This window comes from Ahaetulla prasina, chromosome 18, assembly GCF_028640845.1.
Source record: "Ahaetulla prasina isolate Xishuangbanna chromosome 18, ASM2864084v1, whole genome shotgun sequence".
NCBI classification, from domain to species: domain Eukaryota; kingdom Metazoa; phylum Chordata; class Lepidosauria; order Squamata; family Colubridae; genus Ahaetulla; species Ahaetulla prasina.
The window spans coordinates 7689846-7710000 of NC_080556.1; the positions used below are offsets into that span (position 1 = coordinate 7689846).

Here is a 20155-nt window from a genome sequence, read left to right on the forward strand (position 1 = left end):
GCCCATGGATAGACGAAATATGAAGCTCCTGCGCACAATTCCTTCCCGCATTCCATCAGTTTGGAAGGAACAAAAACCGGACAATTGAAAGGACAAACCACTCTTGACAATCTCTACTTCAAGCTGTCACGTTTCGTGTTCACTGTTCCCAAGGCGCACGACCTGGCGCCATTCAAACTTGGTCAAGTGATTTTTTTTAACTTTTCTTCCCTAGTCATGTCCTCCTTTTTTTTTTTCCCACCCCCCACAACCCTTTTCCTGGAATCTCCGATTTCTTTACTTATCAATCCCAACCCCTTTCTTTCTACTCCTCGGTCCTTTACTTTCCCCCTTCTCGCGAAGGACAATTTTCTGGCACGCGTTCTGCACAACAGTTGTCGCGCTACAGAATTTTGAACAAGTGCAACCATGGCAAAACAATTAACTTCATGTGAGTCTCAGACACCATTTGCCGAGACACGTATACAAGGTTTCCTACCCAGATAGGATTTTTACTCAAAGAAAAATGCTGCATACAAACCGGTGTGGGGGGGAAATGCATGCAAACAAGACAAGCATTCTACGCTCTTGCATAAAAACTCTCAGAACACCCTGATAATGAAGGAAAAAAGAGGCTTGTGCGGAACTGATATACATTGAGATGCTGAGGGCCACATTTAACAGAATAGAATTGGAAGGGATCCTGGAGGTCTTCTAGCCCAACCCCCTGCTTAGGCAGGAAACCCTACACCACTTCAGACAAATGGTTATCCAACATCTTAAAAACTTCCAGTGTTGGGAGCATTCACAACTTCTGGAGGCAAGTTGTTCCACTGATTAATTGTTCTAACTGTCAGGAAATTTCTCCTTAGTTCTAAGTTGCTTCTCTCCATGATTAGTTTCCATCCATTGTTTCTTGTTCTACCCTCAGGTGCTTTGGAGAATAGCTTGACTCCCTCTTCTTTGGGGCAGCCCCTGAGATATTGGAACACTGGATATCATGTATCCCCTAGTCCTTCTTTTTATTAAACTAGACATCCCCCAATTCCAGCAACCATTCTTCATATGTTTTAGCCTCCAGTCCCCTTATAATCATCTTGGTTGCTCTGCTCTGCACTCTTTCTAGTCTCTCCACATCTTTTTTACATCGTGGCGACCAAAACTGGATGCAGCTTCACAGAGCCGTCCATCGTTTGTCCATGTCCGGCTAGACATATATCCAGTCACATTTGATTTTGGCCTCAATGTCCGATTCTTCCGGGCAGGCTGGACTGAAGCCAATTGAGCAAGTTCACCATAGCCCAGAAACATCTGATAAGGCAGTTGCCTTGCAGGGAAACTAAGAAGCCACTGTGAAAGGACTCCAGCCACTTCAGATAGAATGGACTGGAATGGAATGGAGTGGAGTGGAGTAGAGTGGAGTGTAATGGAGTGCAGTGCAGTGCAGTGCAGTGCAGTGCAATGCAATGCAATAGAATAGAACAGAATAGAATAGAATAGAATAGAATAGATTTTTTTATTGGCCAAGTGTGATTGGACACAGAAGGAATTTGTCTTCGGTGCATAGGCTCTCAGTGTACGTAAAATAAAAGATACGTTCATCAAGAATCATAAGGTACAACACTTAATGATAGTCATAAGGTACGAATAAGCAATCAGGAAAAGTCGGCAGTTTGGCGGTTCGAATCCATCGTATAGGTCTCCTGCGTGAGCAGGGGGTTGGACTAGATGACCCTCAAGGTCCCTTCCAACTCTGTCACTGTTATTAAAATTCTTTCACCTCTTTCTCCGGCTGAAGCTTTGCAACAGGCTGGAGTTGCCCTTTTCTTTTCGGGCAGGAAACCCAGTTTCCATCTGCCTGTCTCTTCGTCCGGTAACGGACCGACCGGGATATTGCATTGTTTTATTCTCGCCTTGCCTAGGGTGACACCGCTGGGGGACAATCGCTCTTTGACCTTCGCTGCCGAAGGTCCTCCAAAGAAACGGCCATTTTTTATTTTTTATTTTTTTTGCTTTACCTCTGAATCCCAGCCAGCCTGCTTCTCTCTCTTCCCCCCCCCACCTCACCCCCCATGCGCACCCCCTCCACCTTCCCTGTGAGATTGCTAGCCGGGAGAGGGTATGCAGGAAGAATTAAAGCAAAACAGGAACAGGGCTGAGCCGTTTAAATTATTCATATGCCAGATGGATTCTTTTCCTTTATTTTTTATTTTTCCCCCCCTTTTCGGGGGCTTTTAAAACCGTGACATTTTTACTGAAAGGTGGGAAAAAACGGTAGCAAGAAAAAAGGAATCGACAAATATATACATATACATACATACATACATACACATATATATACCCAAAGGTCTCTCAATGTTTAGTCCACAAGGGGAAACTGCTTGGATATCCACAATTTCCCTTGCGAACAGCACTGGAGTTGGTTACTTATTGCTTCCGTTCATAACGCAAGTGAATTGAGAGAGAGAGAGAGAGAGAAAGAGGGCAGGAGAAAAAGGATGAAGACCGTCAAGGGAAAAGCGGGTAAGGAGAAGAGGAGGACTATGACCTTCAGTGAAGGATGTATATATATATATATATATATAAAAAAAATCCACCAGCCAGCCTCAGGGGATAACCAACTATCTAGCATATTGCTGTTAAAATGTCTGCAAAATTTAATACAGTTGGCAAGACTTCCCCTTCTGCCTGTCTTCCCGAACTGGCTTAAAACCCTCCAGCTTGAGAGCGGAGTTAATTATATATATAATATAATAATATATATATATATATGTTTTCTGAGGTTTTCGCGGGTGTTTGTATGTAGGTCTTTGGTTATTCGGGTTTTCTCCCGCGTAAAATTGGAAGTGTCTTGGCGACGTTTCGACGAAGTCTCATTCGTCATCTTCAGGCTTCAGCTTCGTGCTTCTGGGAGCAACAGGACACACCCCCAGCCAATGAGAGCACAAAAAAATCCCCATCCAATCAGAGCACAGCCAAGCTCCCACCCAATCAGTTCAAACCCCCTCTAGCAGTTAAAAAGGAAGAAACAGCTGCAATCACACATTGCTCCCAGAAGCACGAAGCTGAAGCCTGAAGATGACGAATGAGACTTCGTCGAAACGTCGCCAAGACACTTCCAATTTTACGTGGGAGAAAACCCGAATAACCAAAGACCTACATATATATATATATGTATGTATGTATGTATGTATGTATGTATGTATGTATGTATGTATGTATTTCCCCTGTTCCATTCCCGCAAACAGCAAACTCAGTCTGCTGGAGGGAGGCGGGTTTTCTTCGGAGGAAGAAGCAAGAGGAGGGTCCCTACACTGGAAACGGAAGGAAGGGAGGGCGAAAAAAGTTTATAGAGACTTTTAGATGCTAGCAGAAGGAATGTGGCTGGCACTGACAGTAAGATGAGAGGAAGGCATAGGGACCGTGATGGCAAACTTATGGCAGGCGTGCCACAGGTGGCACACGGAGCCATACCTGTGGGCACGCGAGTTCTGCCCTAGATCAGCTCCAGGGCGCATGCGCGCGCTGGCCAGCTGATTTTCGGGCCTTCCGGGCCCACCGGAAGTTGGAAAATGGGCCGTTTCTGGCCTCCGGAGGGCCTCTGGCGGGATGAGGGAGGGCGTTTTCACCCTCCCCAGGCTCCAAGAAAGCCTCTAGAATCTGGGGAGAGCGAAAAATGGGCCTTCCGGGCCCACCGGAAGTCGGGAAAATGGGCCGTTTCCGGCCTCCGGAAGGCCTCCGGAGGGTGGGGTGGGGAAGGCTGTTTTCGCCCTCCCCAGGCTCCAAGAAAGCCTCTAGAACCTGGGGAGAGCGAAAAATGGGCCTTCCGGGCCCACCGGAAGTCGGGAAAATGGGCCGTTTCCGGCCTCCGGAAGGCCTCTGGGGGGGTGGGGTTGGGAAGGCTGTTTTCGTCCTCCCCAGGCTCCAAGAAAGCCTCTGGAGCCTCAAGAGAATGAAAAACAGGCCTTCTTCTGGGCCTGGAGCTGAGCTAGGGTACCGCTCGTGTGCCATAGATTCGCCATCACGGTTATATAGCATCTGCCTCACAGCCACCCAGCCAGTTCTTGACCCGGGAGGCATTCTGACCTGCTTCCATAGACAGGAAGCAGGAGGGGAAAGGTCAGAAAAGAACGCCCCCCCCTCATCCAAGCTTTGTGGGGGGAAGGCGGCCTGGCTTCTCTGGCATGCCTTATGGAAGCGGACAGCTGCCTCGTCCACCAAGCAGTGTGAAAGGCAACAGCTCCCTGGAGAACAAACACACCCAACATTTGTTGCCTCCTTTGCTTGGGCTGCAAGAGCTCAGCTGTCCAGCTCCAAAAAAAAAAAAAAAGTGGCTTAGCCTTTCCAAATTAAAGCTTCGGCTGAGATTACGAAGCTACCCATAAAGTCAGAAGAGACTGCACAGCCGTTTGCCCGGAATGGTACAGGGCAGGGATGGCGAAACTTTTCGGCACCGCGCTTGTCGGGGCCGCTTGTCGGGGCCGCATTGTGCACGCGCTTGTCGGGGCCGCGCTATGGAAAAGCCGAACTTCCAGGTTCTAGCGCGCCCACGTGCCCGACAATCAGCCGGCTGGCATACTGTGTGCAGGCCAGTTTCCGGCACTGTTGCGCACGCGAAGGGATCGCGCTCCGGAAAAGCTGAACTTCTGGTTTCTGGTGTGTGTGCGCACCCGACAATCAGCTGGCTAGCTCACAGGCACACGCCGGTTTTTTGACACTGCTATGCGCGCGAAGGACAGCTGATTGTCGCGCACGCACGCATGCCAGAAACCCGGAAGACAAACAGGCAAGGCTGAGCGTGCCGGGCGACATGGCTTCGCGTGCCACTTTGGGCAACGCCTGCCATAGGTTCGCCATCGTGGGTATAGGGTTTCCTGCTTGAGAAGGGGGTTGGACTGGAAGACCTCCAAGGTCCTTCCAACTCTGATGATGTTCTACGTTCTAAATTCAACATGCTGGCCTCACCTGGAAGACCAACCATCGGAGCCATAGTTTCACTTAGATACAAACCGACAGTGGGTATATTTTGCAACTCCCAAGTGTGGGTAACTTAAATTGTAAAGTCCCTTGGTCAAACAGATTTGCCTATGTTTTAATTTATTATTTAAGTATCTTTATTCTATTCTGTAAAAGCACAAGTAGGAGGTTCACCCATCCTACTTACCCTAGACCAGGATGAACGTAAGAAGAATTGCTGAATTCACATGATACATTAGACCAAAGCAAGGAGAAACAGACCTTATTGTGGTGCACGTAACATGCTAAGACAACATGGTGCATTTCTCACAAAGCGCTGAAATATTAATCGCCCGGCCACATTTTAATCTAATCAAGTGTGCTCTGTGTCCTACGGACATTAAAAACTTTCTATAAATACAAACGAGGCAGATATGATTGCAGGGCCCAGTCTTTTGAGATTCTCGAGTGTCTTAAAATACAAGAACAAGTATCCATCTAGAACAAGCTCCGTCGGTGGAGGTTTTTAAGAAGAGATTGCGCAGCCATTTGCCCAGAATGTTAGAGTGCCTTCTGCTTGAGCAGGGGGTTGGGTTAGATGGCCTCCAGGGTCCCTTCCATATCTGTTATTCTGTGTTTTTTAGTCTAAGAAGATTTTTTTTCCCCTAGTTGCCATGAAGGACCGATACAACTAATGAAGAGCCATTAATCAAGGAGAGAAGCAACCTAGAATTAAGGAGGAATTTCCCGACAATGAGAACTATCAACCAGTGGAACGGCTTTGCTCCAGAAGTTGCAAGTGCTCCATCATTGGAGGCTTTTAAGAAGAGACTAGACAGCCATTGGTCTGAAATGGTATAGGATCTCCTGCCTGAGCAGGGGGTTGGACTAGAAGACCTCCCAAGGTCCCTTTCAACTCTGTTATCCTTTTAATTGTGTTTTTAGCAAACTTCCAAAAATATGAGGCCAGATTTGGGGGGCATGAAGTGGCATGGAGTTTTTCAGAGCCTCCTACGATTAGGGAAAGCAGCATAAATAAAACCTTGGCAACTTTAAGCCTGGCGGACTTCAACTCCCAGAATTCCTCAGCCAGCAAAGCTTAAAAGTTGCCAAGGTTGGAGACCCCTGATCGAAACCAATCTACCTAGAGGCTAATGTTGATTTTGCTGCAGAGGATAAAGACAGTTCCTGCCCTCTTTTCCTCTGGAGGCCCACACTTATAGGCCCCTTATAACTTTTGCCAGGTGTGATAAATTTAGTGCAGCGTGCCCCACAGATGTGAGATACAGCCTTGTCGGTAGAGGCCCCGAATGTCTTCTCCCAACTTGTTGACAGCCTATCCAGACAATTTTATTTTGCCACTTTTTTGACCCTGAACAACTCCTCTCTTTTTTTTTTTAAATCCCACTCATGTCTCCGGCAAAGTTACGGGAGAGGGAGGGATGCCCTGTAGGGAAAGTTGATTGAAAATTTGCTCGTCTTCTGCCTGTTTTGGTTTATTTTTAAGTTGATGTTTAAATCGCTCTTGATTTGGTTTAAATGTTAGGTACAACCTGTTTCCTTAGAATGGCTAACGCCGTCGTAACAGAAGTTTGCCTTCGGAAGTCGTGGGAGCTTCATCACTGGAGTTCTTTCAACAAGAGATTGGACTGTCATTGGTCAGAAATGGCATAGCGGCCCCCTCTGTGGGCAACGCCCTCTCTGTGGGCACGTGAGCCATCGCGTTCAGTTCCACATGCACGCGCACCTCCTGCCGGCTACCTGGTCTTTGGGTCTCTGCTGCGCATGCACGGTGGGCAGGGAGCATGCGGGGGAACCGTGCAATGTATGCGGGGGGAAATGGGGGCAAGTGCACTCATGAGCGGGCATAGGGGCTGTCTGTGCAGAGGAGGGTTTCTGCAGGTTCTGACCAGTTCTGGAGAACCGGTAGCGGAAATTTTGAGTAGTTCGGAGAACTGGTAGTGGCCCCGCTCCCATCTATTCTCTGCCTCCTGAGTCCCAGCTGATCGGGAGGAAATGGGGATTTTGCAGTATCCTTCCGCTGGAGTGGGGTGGGAATGGGGATTTTGCAGTATCTTTCCCCTGGAGTGGGGAGGGAATGGGGATTTTGCAGTATCCTTCCCCTGGAGTGGGGAGGGAATGGAGATTTTGCAGCATCCTTCCCCTGGAGTGGAGAGGGGATTTTGCAGTATCCTTCCCCTGGAGTAGAGAGGGAATGGAGATTTTATAGTATCCTTCCCCTGGAGTGGGGAGGGATTTTACAGTATCCTTCCCCTAGAGTGGAGAGGGAATGGGGATTTTGCAGTATCCTTCCCCTGGAGTAGAAAGGGAATGGAGATTTTATAGTATCCTTCCCCTGGAGTGGGGAGGGGATTTTACAGTATCCTTCCCCTGGAGTGGGGAGGGAATGGGGATTTTACAGTATCCTTCCCCTGGAATGGGGAGGGAATGGATATTTTAAAGTATCCTTCCCCTGGAGGGGGTGGGAATGGAGATTTTACAGTATCCTTCCCCTGGAGTGGGGTGGGAATGGAGATTTTATAGTATCCTTCCCCTGGCTCGCCCACCAAGCCACACCCACCAAGCCATACCACACCCACCAAGCCACGCCCACAGGCACCGCTTTGGGCACTTGGTCCGGAAAAGCTTAGCCATCACTGGTATCGGGTCTCCTGCTTGGGGCAGAGGGTTGCACTACACGGCCTACAAGGTCTCTTCCAACTCTTGTTAATCTGTAAGAATGTTAGTAGATGTTGGAATGATGAGCGCCATTATTTTTGGGATCATTTGGATCGAGCCGTTGGGAAATGCTTCTCTACACGGTATCTGCCTGCCTTTCTTTTTTTTTAAAAAAAAACCCTCACAACGAAGGGTCAACCTGAGGAATCTCGAACCTTGGGGTTTGTACGCTAATTCTGGCAAGATAAGGAGTTTCTAAAAACGGGCTCTTTGACACCTGCCCTGGCTTCCTTCAAAATGATGCTCGCCTGGTTTTTTTTCACTCTCTGCTGTTGGAGACCCAACCTGGCAGGAAGCAGCTCAAAGAGTTAAAACGCACCTCCCACTTTGGGAGGCGAACTTCGGGGCTAGAAGGAGTGAGACAGAGAATAAAGACAAGAGATTTTACAAAACGGAAAAAAATAAAAAATAAAAAATAAAAAAAGGAGAAAAGGACAGGGAAATATATTAGTCGGTCGTAAATTTTGATACCTAATTACTCCTCCTTTCGTCCAGCACTCCTCAGTCAAGTTTGATTAAAATTCCATCCAAATAAAAGGAGTCGGGGTTGTGTTTGTGGCTGTTGTGTTGTGTCGTGCCTGGAGGAAAATCTGGAGTGGGATGCTAAGAGAGCTCACCCATGCAACGCCAACTCTGATCCACCAGTGTGGAGTTTTTTTTTAGAACAGGAGGGTTGTCGACACAAGAGAGAAAAACAACATAAAATCGCAAGCTCAGAGCCGGCATTTCTGTTGTTTTTGTCCATTGTCCATAAAGAACGATTTCAAAAAGAATGCAGGCCGAGAAAGGCACCTTTAATACCGGATCCTCTACATTTGATCAGGAGCTATGAGCTGGCGCTTCTTGTTGCTGTGGTGTGTGTAAAAAAAAAAGTACACCAAAAATTGCTTTGTTTCCCTCAACGAAAACACAAATGTTCAGTTTGAATTATTTTTTTTTTAATCTTATGGATCTCACTGTTAAGTCTCCAAACTTTTTAGAATTCCTTTTTGTATTATCCCAAAACTGTTTTTTTTTTCCCCAAGAAGCTTCTTCAGCTCTGATTGTGGGGCATGGAAAGATTTCCTTAGGGTGAACACAGATAAACCTCCAAGTGGCCTCAACAACCCTCTAAAAAGATCGCAACTAACCAGCGGTCTGCAAGGAATATAAATCCTTCCATTTCCACCATCTAAACGGCTGAAGAAGCTTCTTGGATGAGAAGCAAAATGTCTTAAAAGAAAAAGCAGAAAACCGGTTGCCCTCTTGAAAAAGGACTTTAAGGACAACCCTGGCCTCTATGACTTGAGACTTTTCTCAAGCGCATAGAAATAAATCCAATTATTTGCAAAGCCCACATACGGTCAGCTCTTATACATTCAAGCTCCTGCATTGTATAAAATAAACGGTTTATTCAAATGGCTGAATATCTGTTGGTGGTTTGGGTTTTTTTTAGCAAGAGGCGGAATAGCAATAGCACTTCGATTTATATACCGCTTCACAGCGCTTTTACAGCCCTCTCTAAGCAGTTTACAAAGTCAGCATCTTGCCCCCGCCCCTCCGATGATCTGGGTCCTCGTTTTACCGACCTCGGAAGGATGGAAGGCTGAGTCAACCTTGAGCCGGTGAGAATCGAACTGCTGGCAGTAAGGTGAATTAGCTTGCCACGCTGCATTCAGGGATAAAGATTCAAGAGCATATCCTTGCAAAATTCGGATTGCTGGAGGTTTGAACAGTTCGAGTGTAGAATAAGCCGCCTTGAAATATTGTGGTATTTTGCTCATTTAAACGCAGCCTGGCTGGTGCCCGCCAAAGATGGTTTAAGAGCAGGATGCTTTGGCAAGGGGTCTGACCGGATGACCTCTTGAGATACCTTCCACAGATTCCTTAAAGTAAAAACACCAGGGACTGCCAGGAGTAGGTCAGAAAAGGCCTTCATGGAGCAAATCTGAAGGTTTATCCGTCATGGGGAAAACTCGCTGGATCAGGACAAATAATACACACTAGCATCCTATCCGATCAAAATCAAACCGGGGAATTCTAGTCCTGTTAAGAATGGCAGCCAAAGAGGGTTTTGTTTTTGGTTTTTTTTACGTAATTCAGGTTCCTGGCAAAAGATTCTAGAAAAAGCACTGGGACTTTCCAGCTGCCTTTGACAGCTCCTGCTTCATTCTTGGGAGGCAGACATCATGAAGAAATGTCTAGCCACCGGCTTCTCAGATCCTCTCCTGCCAATCCCCTGCCTTTCCATTTCTCCCAGCGCGAAAGGGAAAAGTGATTCAAAGCGTTCATCGGACTCCGAAGAAGGCACTTGCTTACGCTGCAGTCTGCTTCACCCTTTATTAATATGCTATTTATCACCAGCACTAGCTTTTAATACCATTTTGGCTTAATGTTGTTAATGAAATATAAATACCCAGCATTAATGATGTTGGTCAGGAGGCAGAAATGGGCCTTTCGCAAGATTGCAGGAGGCAGACCAAACCACTTCACCCTGCCTGCATGCTTGTGGGTGAGCACGCCCGCAACACACAAACGCCCGGGAGCCTGCGTAGAAAAACACCAGAAGTTGCAACAGAACAATTAACAGCTTCTGTTCTAGGAAAATCCTTCAAAAACCTGCGTTTATTGTTGCACGTGCTAAGAGAGGCTCTGCCCCGACCTGATGTTCTTCAGGTGTGCAGGATTACAACATCTGGAGGACACTAAGTCGGGGAAACAGGTGCGGTTTGATGAGGTGCTGGCATGGATCATCGATCCCACCATCTTACAAATAGAAGGAAACACGCCAAGCGAGGAACGGGCTAATTTTCTCTGACGTGGGATGCCGGGGAGGAAAAACTCAGAGGTTTAAAATAAGGGGGGTTGTAACTTTGGAGGGCCCTGGCTGGGGAAACCCATTTTCTTACTTGATGCTTAGTCTACAGGCAGGGGTGGGGCTGCTGGGGGTTCGCGAGAACCTCTAGCTAAGATTCTATGCAGTTTGGAGAACCCCCAAATCCCACTCCTGGCTGGCCCCTCCCACCTCACCCCTCCCAGGAGTCCCCACACAGCCCATTTTGGATGCATGCACGGCACGCACAGAGGCTCCGGGAGGGCGAAAAATGGGCCTATCAGAAGCTCGGGCCCATTTCCAGCCTCCGGAGGGCCTCCAGAGCCTGGGGAGGCCTTTTTCACCCTCCCGGAGGCTCAAGTAATGCCGCTGGAGCCCGGGGAGGGCAAAACGTCCCCGCTGCCATGATGCAGGAGGCCAACTAGGCCACGGCCACCATTCCTAGGCCCACCCAGCAACCAGGCAGAGAACCCCTTGCTAAAATTTTTGAAGCTCGCCCCTGTCTACAGGTAGCCCTTGACTTGCAATCATTCATTTAGTGCAGGGGTCTCCAACCACGGCAACTTTAAGACATGTGGACTTCAACTCCCAGAATTGCTTAGCCAACTTTGCTGGCTGAGGAATTCTGGGAGTTGAAGTCCACAAGTCTTAAAGCTGCCAAGGTTGGAGACCCCTGATTTAGTGACTGCTCAAAGTTACAGCAGCACTGGGGGAAAAAAGTGGCTTAGGACCCTTTCTCACACTTACGACCGTTACAGCAGCATCCCCGTGGTTCACATGATCAAAACTCAAGATGCTAGGCAGCCGGTTCATATTTATGACTGTTCCCAGCAGGGTGACGTGATCCCCTTTGGTGACCTTCCGAGAGCAAAGCGAAGCCAAGAGGGGTCGGGGATGGAAGTCAGATTCGCTTAACTTCCCTTAATTCAACCGCAGTGATTCACTTAACAACCGGGGCAAGAAAGGTCGTAAAATGGGACAAAACTCACTTTCACAACGATCTCACTTAGCAACACAAATTTTGGGGGGATCGGTTCAGTTGCGGCCGTAAGTCGAGGACCACCTGAACTCCGTTAGGAAAACCAAGAAGGCGTCAGTGCCAATGAAGATGGCTTCAACGTCCTTATCACTAGAATGTGTCTCATCCCCTGAAACCCCCCCTCCCGCCTCTAGGACGGTCCATCAAGCCTGTTACACCAAGCTGCTGCTCCCTCTCATCTCAGGTGGCGTGACCCCCTTCTGAGGTTCCCCCGCTCTGCCGGGATCCTCTCCTTTCCCCAATGTCACCCCCGGAGCCCCTGAGGAGGCTGGGGGAGGGGGGTTGGTCTCACTCTCCCCCGTTAATCCGTTCCCCCCTCCCCCACCGGTGCCTTCTGTCAGATTATTAATTAGCTAAAGCAGATCAACTTTGGACGAAGAAGAGGCAGCCGGACCACGAATAAAACGAGGCTGTGTGAGGACGCCAGAGTCCTTAAAGGGACAGACCTGCCTGCCTTCCTCCCACTCGCCTCTCGCCAAAGAGGGTTGATGCAAAGATGCCTACTACTACTACTACTATTAACCCTTAGGAAATACCCTTCCTCCAGGTTTGCTCAAGCTGTTCTCCTGGCAGTTTGTCCTCTCTAGAAAAGTAGGTGTAGTGGCACCCACGTCGGTTCGTTCCTGCCTACCGTTTCCAGGCTGCCCGGGTGGTGGCGGAATGGGTGGGTGGGCGGGGAGACAGGCGCTGGCGCCTCTGCACTGCTGGAGGCAGGACTGGCAGTTTCTCTTGCCACCCGTATCCCTTGTCCCTTGCTCCCAGTTTGGGATTCCCTTTTGATACAAACTGGCGAAGCTGAAATATTGAATTACAGTGGCACTAAACCTTCATTACCAGCTCTTAACACAGATTACTTAGGAGGGGAGGGAGGGGGGGGAGAAAGCGGGGAGGGGTGGTGCGCGCGAAAGGGGCTTTTTAATTGCTTTTCCCCATTAGCATTTCCAGAGGACACACTGATTAATCTGAAGAGGCATTTTATGGGAGCTGACATCATCTCTCGCCCCCCACCACACACCTCCAACTCCGCCTCCCACAACCCACCCTGCAGTCCACACTGGGCAAGCTGGGACTGACCTCATTTTGGGGTCTCCACTGAGGGATCCCTCGGGTGCACAGTGGGGATAAAAAACAAAAAAATCCCAGCGCAAAAGGCCTCGTGGTTTCAGACACGGAAGAACCGGAGTTGTGGGAAAGAGTTGTGCACTCTATATCAGGGGTCTCCAACCTTGGCAACTTTAAGTCTGGAGGACTTCAACTCCCAGAATTCCCCAGCCAGCTTTGCTGGTCTTTGCGGGCGCCAGAAAACAGCCTGAAAAACAGCCAAAAAACAGGGCGTTTTCCATGCCAAAAACAGCCCCCCAAAAATGGCTGCAAAACGCCCCAAAAACGGCCATAAAACAGCCCGATAAAAGGCCAAAAAATAGGCATGTGCGTGCCGACCAGCTGATCTTCAGGTTTCTGGTGCTCTGGCACATGCGAAGACCAGCTGTCCGGGGTGCATGCCAGAGGTGGGTTTCAGCAGGTTCTGACCAGTTCTGGAGAACCAGTAGCGGAAATTTTGAGTAGTTCGGACAACCGGTAGTAAAAATTCTGACTGGCCCCGCCCCCATCTATTCTCTGCCTCCCGAGTCCCAGCTGATCGGGAGGAAATGGGGATTTTGCAGTAACCTTCCCAAGCCACGGCCACCAAGCCACAGCCACCAAGCCATGCCATGTCCACCAAGCCACACCCACAGAACTGGTGTAAAAAATGTTGAAACCCACCACTGGTGCATGCGCGTGCTGGAAACCCAAAGACCAGTTGCCCGGCACACGCATGTGCGCCAGCCAGCTGGTCCTTGTGTTTCCGGTACATGCACATTCGTTCCGGTTTGGCCATTCGGTGCCGAAAAGGTTCGCCATCATTGGCTTAAGAGGTTCTGAGGATTTGAGAACGGGTCACAATTCAGCTCAGGCTTCTTGAGTTGCGTTCCTCAAAGTCTGCATTCACACAACGGGTTAGGACAAGGTTACTTACAGATCTAGTAACTTGGGTGCAATTTGCGAACGACAGTGGGAGATTCGTTAACAGAAACACTAACTGAGTTTAATCCTCTGTACACAGCAGTTTCTCAGGTTTCCAGGTTATGCGTCAGCTTTATATGCCGCTTCTCAAAGCAAATGCTTTCTGAAGTTGGCCCACTGTACAATATTATTCTGTTTTTTTTTCCTGGGAGTGTGGTTGAGCAGTTGAGAAGAAAGAAGTTCTCCACAGCATGGACTTCAGAGTCCATGGGAAACATCAGCACATCGCTTGCTTCAAGGCAGCAGCTGGCTGACGCACCGTTTATATGTTCAAACTGTGATATTTAAATATATCTCCATTTAAAAGTTAAACCAGTTTGAAAGTGAGAAGTCTGGATGAAAAGACTCCGTCTTCCAAGACTTTATGTTCTGATCTTGGGATATCGTTACATTTAACACCCTTTTATTTAAAATTAACTCATGCCGGCGCACTGCAGAAGGCAATCTGTTTGAGATATATATATGCATGCGTGTAAAACTTCAAAGGGAATTCCCTCCTCCCCACCCCCCTTTCATCAACAGATAGACTCCTTGGAATTATATTTTAATAGGGTACCAACTAAGGGAAATGTGTCATGCACATTTTGCTCTCGCTGGTCTAAATGCAAGACTGCTTGAATATTTAAGCTCTAATTGGCAAAAAGGCAAAGAAATCAAAAACTCTCAATGCATTTTTAGGTTGAAACAACTCGCTTTGACAAAATGAGTTAAGTGACCACAACTGATAAGTGAACTGATAGGAGAGAAGCAACTTAGAACTAAGGAGAAATTTCCTGACAGTCAGAACAATTAATCAGTGGAAGGACTTGCCTCCAGAAGTTGCGAATGCTCCAACACTGGAAATTTTTAAGAAAATGTTGGATAGCCATTTGTCTGAAATGGTGTAGGGTTTCCTGCCTGGGCAGGGGGTTGGACTAGAAGACCTCCAAGGTCCCTTCCAACGCTGTTATTATGAACTATGAATATGATAAGTTGGTAAGTGAATCACTGCAGCTGTTACAGTTAGTAATACGGGCATTAAGTGAATCTGGCCTTCCCATTGACTTTGCTTGTCAGGAGATCACAAAAGGGGATCACGTGACCCTGGGATATTGCAACGGTCATAAATACGAGTCGGATGCCAAGTGCTTGGATTTTTATTGCGTGACCGTGTCGTAAGTGTGAAAAATGGTCGTAGTTCACATTTTTCACTGCCGTTGTAACTTCAAACGGTCACTAAATGAACGTTGCAAGTTGAGGATGGATTGCATTAAAAAAATTCAGCTGTTGCTCAGAAACATTTTTCTAAAGGCTCAAAATATTTGACCAGACAGTCTTTCCCAATCTACTGACTGCCAGATATGCTGGTTATAATTCTCGTTTTTCTTATCTTTGGCTTTCGGCTGGGAATTAGGAATTGCGATCTAGCATATTTGAAAGGGACCAAAAAAAAGACCACTCCGTGAGTGAATTGTGTTAACCTTACAATTTATATTAAGAAAACTTGAGGAATTTTATTTTTTATGAATTCCGGGGGGGGAAAAAACCCACAACCATGCCCAAGAACTGGGCATGGCCAGTCAATAATAAATAATAATAAATAATAAATAAATAAGTGAAAAGAAGGTCCAAGAGTGACATGATAGTAGCATTCCAATATTTGAGGGGCTGCCACAAAGAAGTTATTTTCCAAAGCACCAGAAGGACAGACAAGGAACAATGGATGGAAACTAAGAAAAAATAATTGCAGAAAAAATAATTGCTACCAACCTGCCTTCCATTGGGGACCTGTATACTGCACGAATCAAGAAGAGGGCCGTGAAAATACTTGCAGATCCCTCGCATCCTGGACATAAACTGTTTCAACTCCTACCCTCAAAACGACGCTATAGAGCACTGCACACCAGAACAACTAGACACAGGAACAGTTTTTTCCCGAAGGCCATCACTCTGCTAAACAAATAATTCCCTCAACACTGTCAGACTATTTACTGAATCTGCACTACTATTAATCGTTTGATAGTTCCCATCACCAATCTCTTTCCACTTATGACTGTATGACTATAACTTGTTGCTGGCAATCCTTATGATTTATATTGATATATTGATCATCAATTGTGTTGTAAAGTTGTACCTTGATGAACGTATCTTTTCTTTTATGTACACTGAGAGCATATGCACCAAGACAAATTCCTTGTGTGTCCAATCACACTTGGCCAATAAAAAAATTCTATTCTATTCTATTCTAACCCAGGAGAGATTCAACCAAGAAATGAGGAGACATTTTCTGACAGGGAGGACAACTGAAAAATGGAACAGCTTGCCCTCAGAAGGTGTCGGTGCTTCATCACTGGAGGCTTTCAAGAAGAGCACAGACAGGCACTTGTCCGAAATGGTGTAAGGTTTCCTGCTTGGGCAAGGGGTTGGATTAGATGACCTACAAGGTCCCTCCTTCCAACTCTGTTATTCTGTATTAAAATACACGATCCACTCTGCCAGAATTCTTTTATTCTACTTAAATCTACTAAAAACCAAGAAATTAAAAGACGCTTGCTCCTGGGGAGGAAAGCTATGGCAAATCTAGACAGCATATTAAAAACCAGAGACATCACCCTGCCAACAAAAGTGCGTATAATCAAGACTATGGTTTTCCCAGTTGCATTGTACGGTTGTGAAATCTGGACCATAAGGAAGGCTGAGCGCCAAAGAATGGAGGCCTTTGAACAATGGTGCTGGAGAAGACGCCTGCGAGTCCCTTGGATTGCAAGGCTACCCAACCGGTCAGTCCTAGAGGAGATCAACCCTGACTGCTCTTTAGAAGGCCAGATCCTGAAGAGGAAATCCAAATCCTTTGGCTACCTAATGAGAAGGAAAGACTCACTGGAGAAGAGCCGAATGCTGGGAACGATGGAGGGCAAAAGAAGAAGGGGATGGCGGAGAACGAGATGGCTGGATGGAGTCACTGAAGCAGTCTTAAGCAGAGTTTAAATGGACTCCAGAGGATGGTAGAGGACAGGAAGGCCTGGAGGAACGTGGTCCATGGGGTCGCAATGGGTCGGACATGACTTCACAACTAACTAAACTAAAATCTTCTGCAAAATGATCTAGGTATCTATCATGGATACAGCTACAGTAGGTTACGTTTCTATTTTTTTTGCTTGTATCCTTATGATTTATATTGATATTGATTGTTTCCTGATTGCTTATTTGTATCCTATTACTATCATTAAGTGTTGTACCTTACTTATGATTCTCGACGAACAAATCTTTTCTTTTTATGTACACTGAGAGCCGATGCACCAAGACAAATTCCTTGTGTGTCCAATCACACTTGGCCAATAAAAAAATTCTATGCTATGCTATGCTATGCTATGCTATGCTATGCTATGCTATGCTATGCTATGCTATTGCATTGCACAGCTGTTGCCAAAGACAGTTTAGTTTATGCGATTCTAGTTTTAGTCACTAGTTTTGTTTTTAACATGGAATCCAGATTCTTACATCACTGTCACCCAAGGCTCATCCTTGTCTTTTCAAATTGTGCAACGAATCGTTCGAGCAACCATTCCACACACAGTCAAATAGCAAGTTATAACATCTGTGGGATGAGAGAATCTGAAGATAAGGTTCCTGGAACACGCTGGAGCAAAACACCCCACTTACACGATGCCAACTCAAGGACAGGTGCAGAATTCAAGGGAAGAAATAGAAACAACAACAAGAAGGGATTTTGTAATTCTCAGGCTTCTCATTTAGAAACGAAATAATAGCTTTGTTCCATTTATATGCCGCCTGATTCCCAGAGACTCTGAGCAAGGAAGAAGCGTAGGAAGAAGAAGTGGCCATACATTTTATTAATTAATTAACAACCCACCGAGCTCAGCCAACTTTCACAGGTGTTATTCGCACCTTATTAATTCTTATTCTTATTAATTTCTCACCTTATTAATACTCGTTTCAGGCAGGGATCTTTCCTGAGCTTTTTTATTTTGTTTTGTTTTGCGTGTTTATTTTGTTTTATTGTGTTGGGTTGTGTTTGATTCACTAAATTTACTTCTTACCCAACTTGGTGCAAGGTGACTCTGGGAGACTTTCTTTATAGAAGGAGAAGAAGAAAGAGAAGGAGAAGGAGAAGGAGAAGGAGAAGGAGAAGGAGAAGGAGAAGGAGAAGGAGAAGGAGAAGGAGAAGAAGATAGCTAGGATGCTGGCAGCAACCAGTCTCAACCATCAGCGCCAGTCAATCGTATTTGTGATAGATTTTTAAATGTTCAGTTGACTTTCATGTTTAATGAATAAATAATAATAATAATAATAATAATAATAATAATAATAATAATAATAATAATAATAATAATAATAATAAAAACCATGTTTATTTAATAATAAACACGCAGTCCTAAACGCTTGGGAAGTGCTCGACTAGTGATCTGTGATACGAAATCCAGCATATTTATCTCGTTTGCTGTGTATACTGTTATTTTGTGTAAATAAAATAAACATGTAACAGTGATACTCATTATCATTGGGGCACTTGGTACCATGTCCAAGAATTTTATATCAACAAATTGCAGCTTCCTGCAATAACACCAGCAGAACTGCAAAAAACTGCACTACTTGGAACATCGTACGTCTTAGGAAGGTACTTGGTTGATACCTGGGATGTTGGCAGCAACCCGTATCAACCATTAGCACCAGTCAATAGTATTTGTGATGTATTTTTGAATATTCAGTTGACTGAGTTTCATTTCTAATGAATAAAGTAAATAATTGTAACATCATGAAACATCCAAGTTTGCTTATTCCAGGTCCTTGGTAAGGACTCAGTAGGTAGACAAAAATACCAAACCTGTATGTGACTGACTCTGCGATGATCAATAACAACCACAACCACAACACCCTTGGAGCAATACCCAAAGGATTGCCTACATACATGGACATTTTGAACTTATTAGACTTAAATATTCTGCCTTTGCAAAACAAATAAAAATAAAAACCCACATTATTCGGAACTGCTTACATACAGATGTTACCTTAAAAGCTCTTAGGTCCTTGGTCAGGACCTGAAGTGTTAAGTTTTTACCAGTCCCAGACTGTGAATCAAATTGAAGATTAAATCAACAACATCAACAACAACAACAATAATGATGATGATGAAAAGCAACTGGAAAAAATCATGAAATATCGCGACCTGGCCATGGAAACTACGCGGCTATGGATGAAACGTGTAACAGTGATACCCATTGTCATCGGGGCACTCGGTACCATGTCCAAGAATTTTAGTAAGATACATCAACAAATTGCAGCTTCCTGCGATAACACCAGCAGAACTGCAAAAAACTGTGCTACTCGGAACATCATATATTTTAAGAAGGTTCTTGGTTGATACCTAGGATGCTGGCAGCAACCCGTATCAACCATTAGCACCAGTCAGTGGTATTTGTGACACATCTTTAAATGTTCAATTGACTGGGTTTCATGTTTAATGAATAAAAGAAATAATAATAATAATAACAACAACAACAACAACAATAGTAGTAGTAGCAGTAGTAGTAGTAGTATTTGTGATGCATTTTTGAATGTTCAGTTGATTGAGTTTCATGTTTGGTGAATAAAAGTTTATAATAATAACAATAGTAATAATAATAATAACAACAACAACAACAACAACAACAATAATAACAACAACTTGGAACACCATACATCTTAAGAAGGTACTTGGTTGATACCTAGGACACTGACAGCAACCCGTATCAACCATTAGCACCAGTCAATGGTATTTGCGATGCATTTTTGAATGTTCAGTTGACTAAATTTCATGTTTAATGAATAAAGTAAATAATAATAATAATAGTAATAATAATAGTAATAGTAATAGTAATAATAATAATAATAATAATAATAATAATAATTGCAGCTTCTTGCAATAACACCAGTGGAACTGCAAAAAACTGCACTATTCGGAACATCGTACATCTTAAGAAGATACTCGGTTGATACCTAGGATGCTGGCAGCAACCCGTATCAACCATTAGCACCAGTCCATGGTATTTGCGATGCATTTTTGAATGTTCAGTTGTCTGAGTTTCATGTTTAATGAATAAAGTAAATAATAATAGTAATCCTCAATGGAGCGAGTTAGTTGTTCCAACAAGATCACCCAGATTAACAAACATTTGTATGACAAAATAGCTACAATGGTGCTTTGAGCTGTTGATATTTTGAGCACTCGGGCCTTATTTGTGCTTAGTGACCATAGGTTCCCTGGGCAGAGTTGTGTGTATGCAGGGAAGGGAAGGGAGAAAGAAAAAGAGGAAGAAAGAAAGAAGAAAGAAAGAAAAAGAAAGAAGAAAGAAGAAAGAAAGACAAAAGAAGAAGAAAGGAAGGAAGGAAGGAAGGAAGGAAGGAAGGAAGGAAAGAAAGAAAAAAGAAAGAAAGAAAAAAGAAAGAAAGAAAAAGACAGAAAGAGAAGAAAGAGAAGAAAGAGAAAGGAAGAAAGGAAAAGAAAGGAGAAAGGAAGGAAGAAGAAAGGAAGAAGAAAGGAAGAAGAAAGGAAGAAAAAGAAAGACAAAAGAAGAGAGAAGAAAGAA

At 45.3% G+C, this 20155-nt stretch overlaps 1 protein-coding gene across 2 annotated transcripts in view; it reads right to left on the bottom strand.

Annotated features, from left to right (window-relative positions):
- CASZ1 (castor zinc finger 1) overlaps positions 1-20155 on the bottom strand; it is a 346407-nt gene that overhangs the window by 249514 nt on the left and 76738 nt on the right. The gene's annotated exons all lie outside the window — the stretch shown is intronic.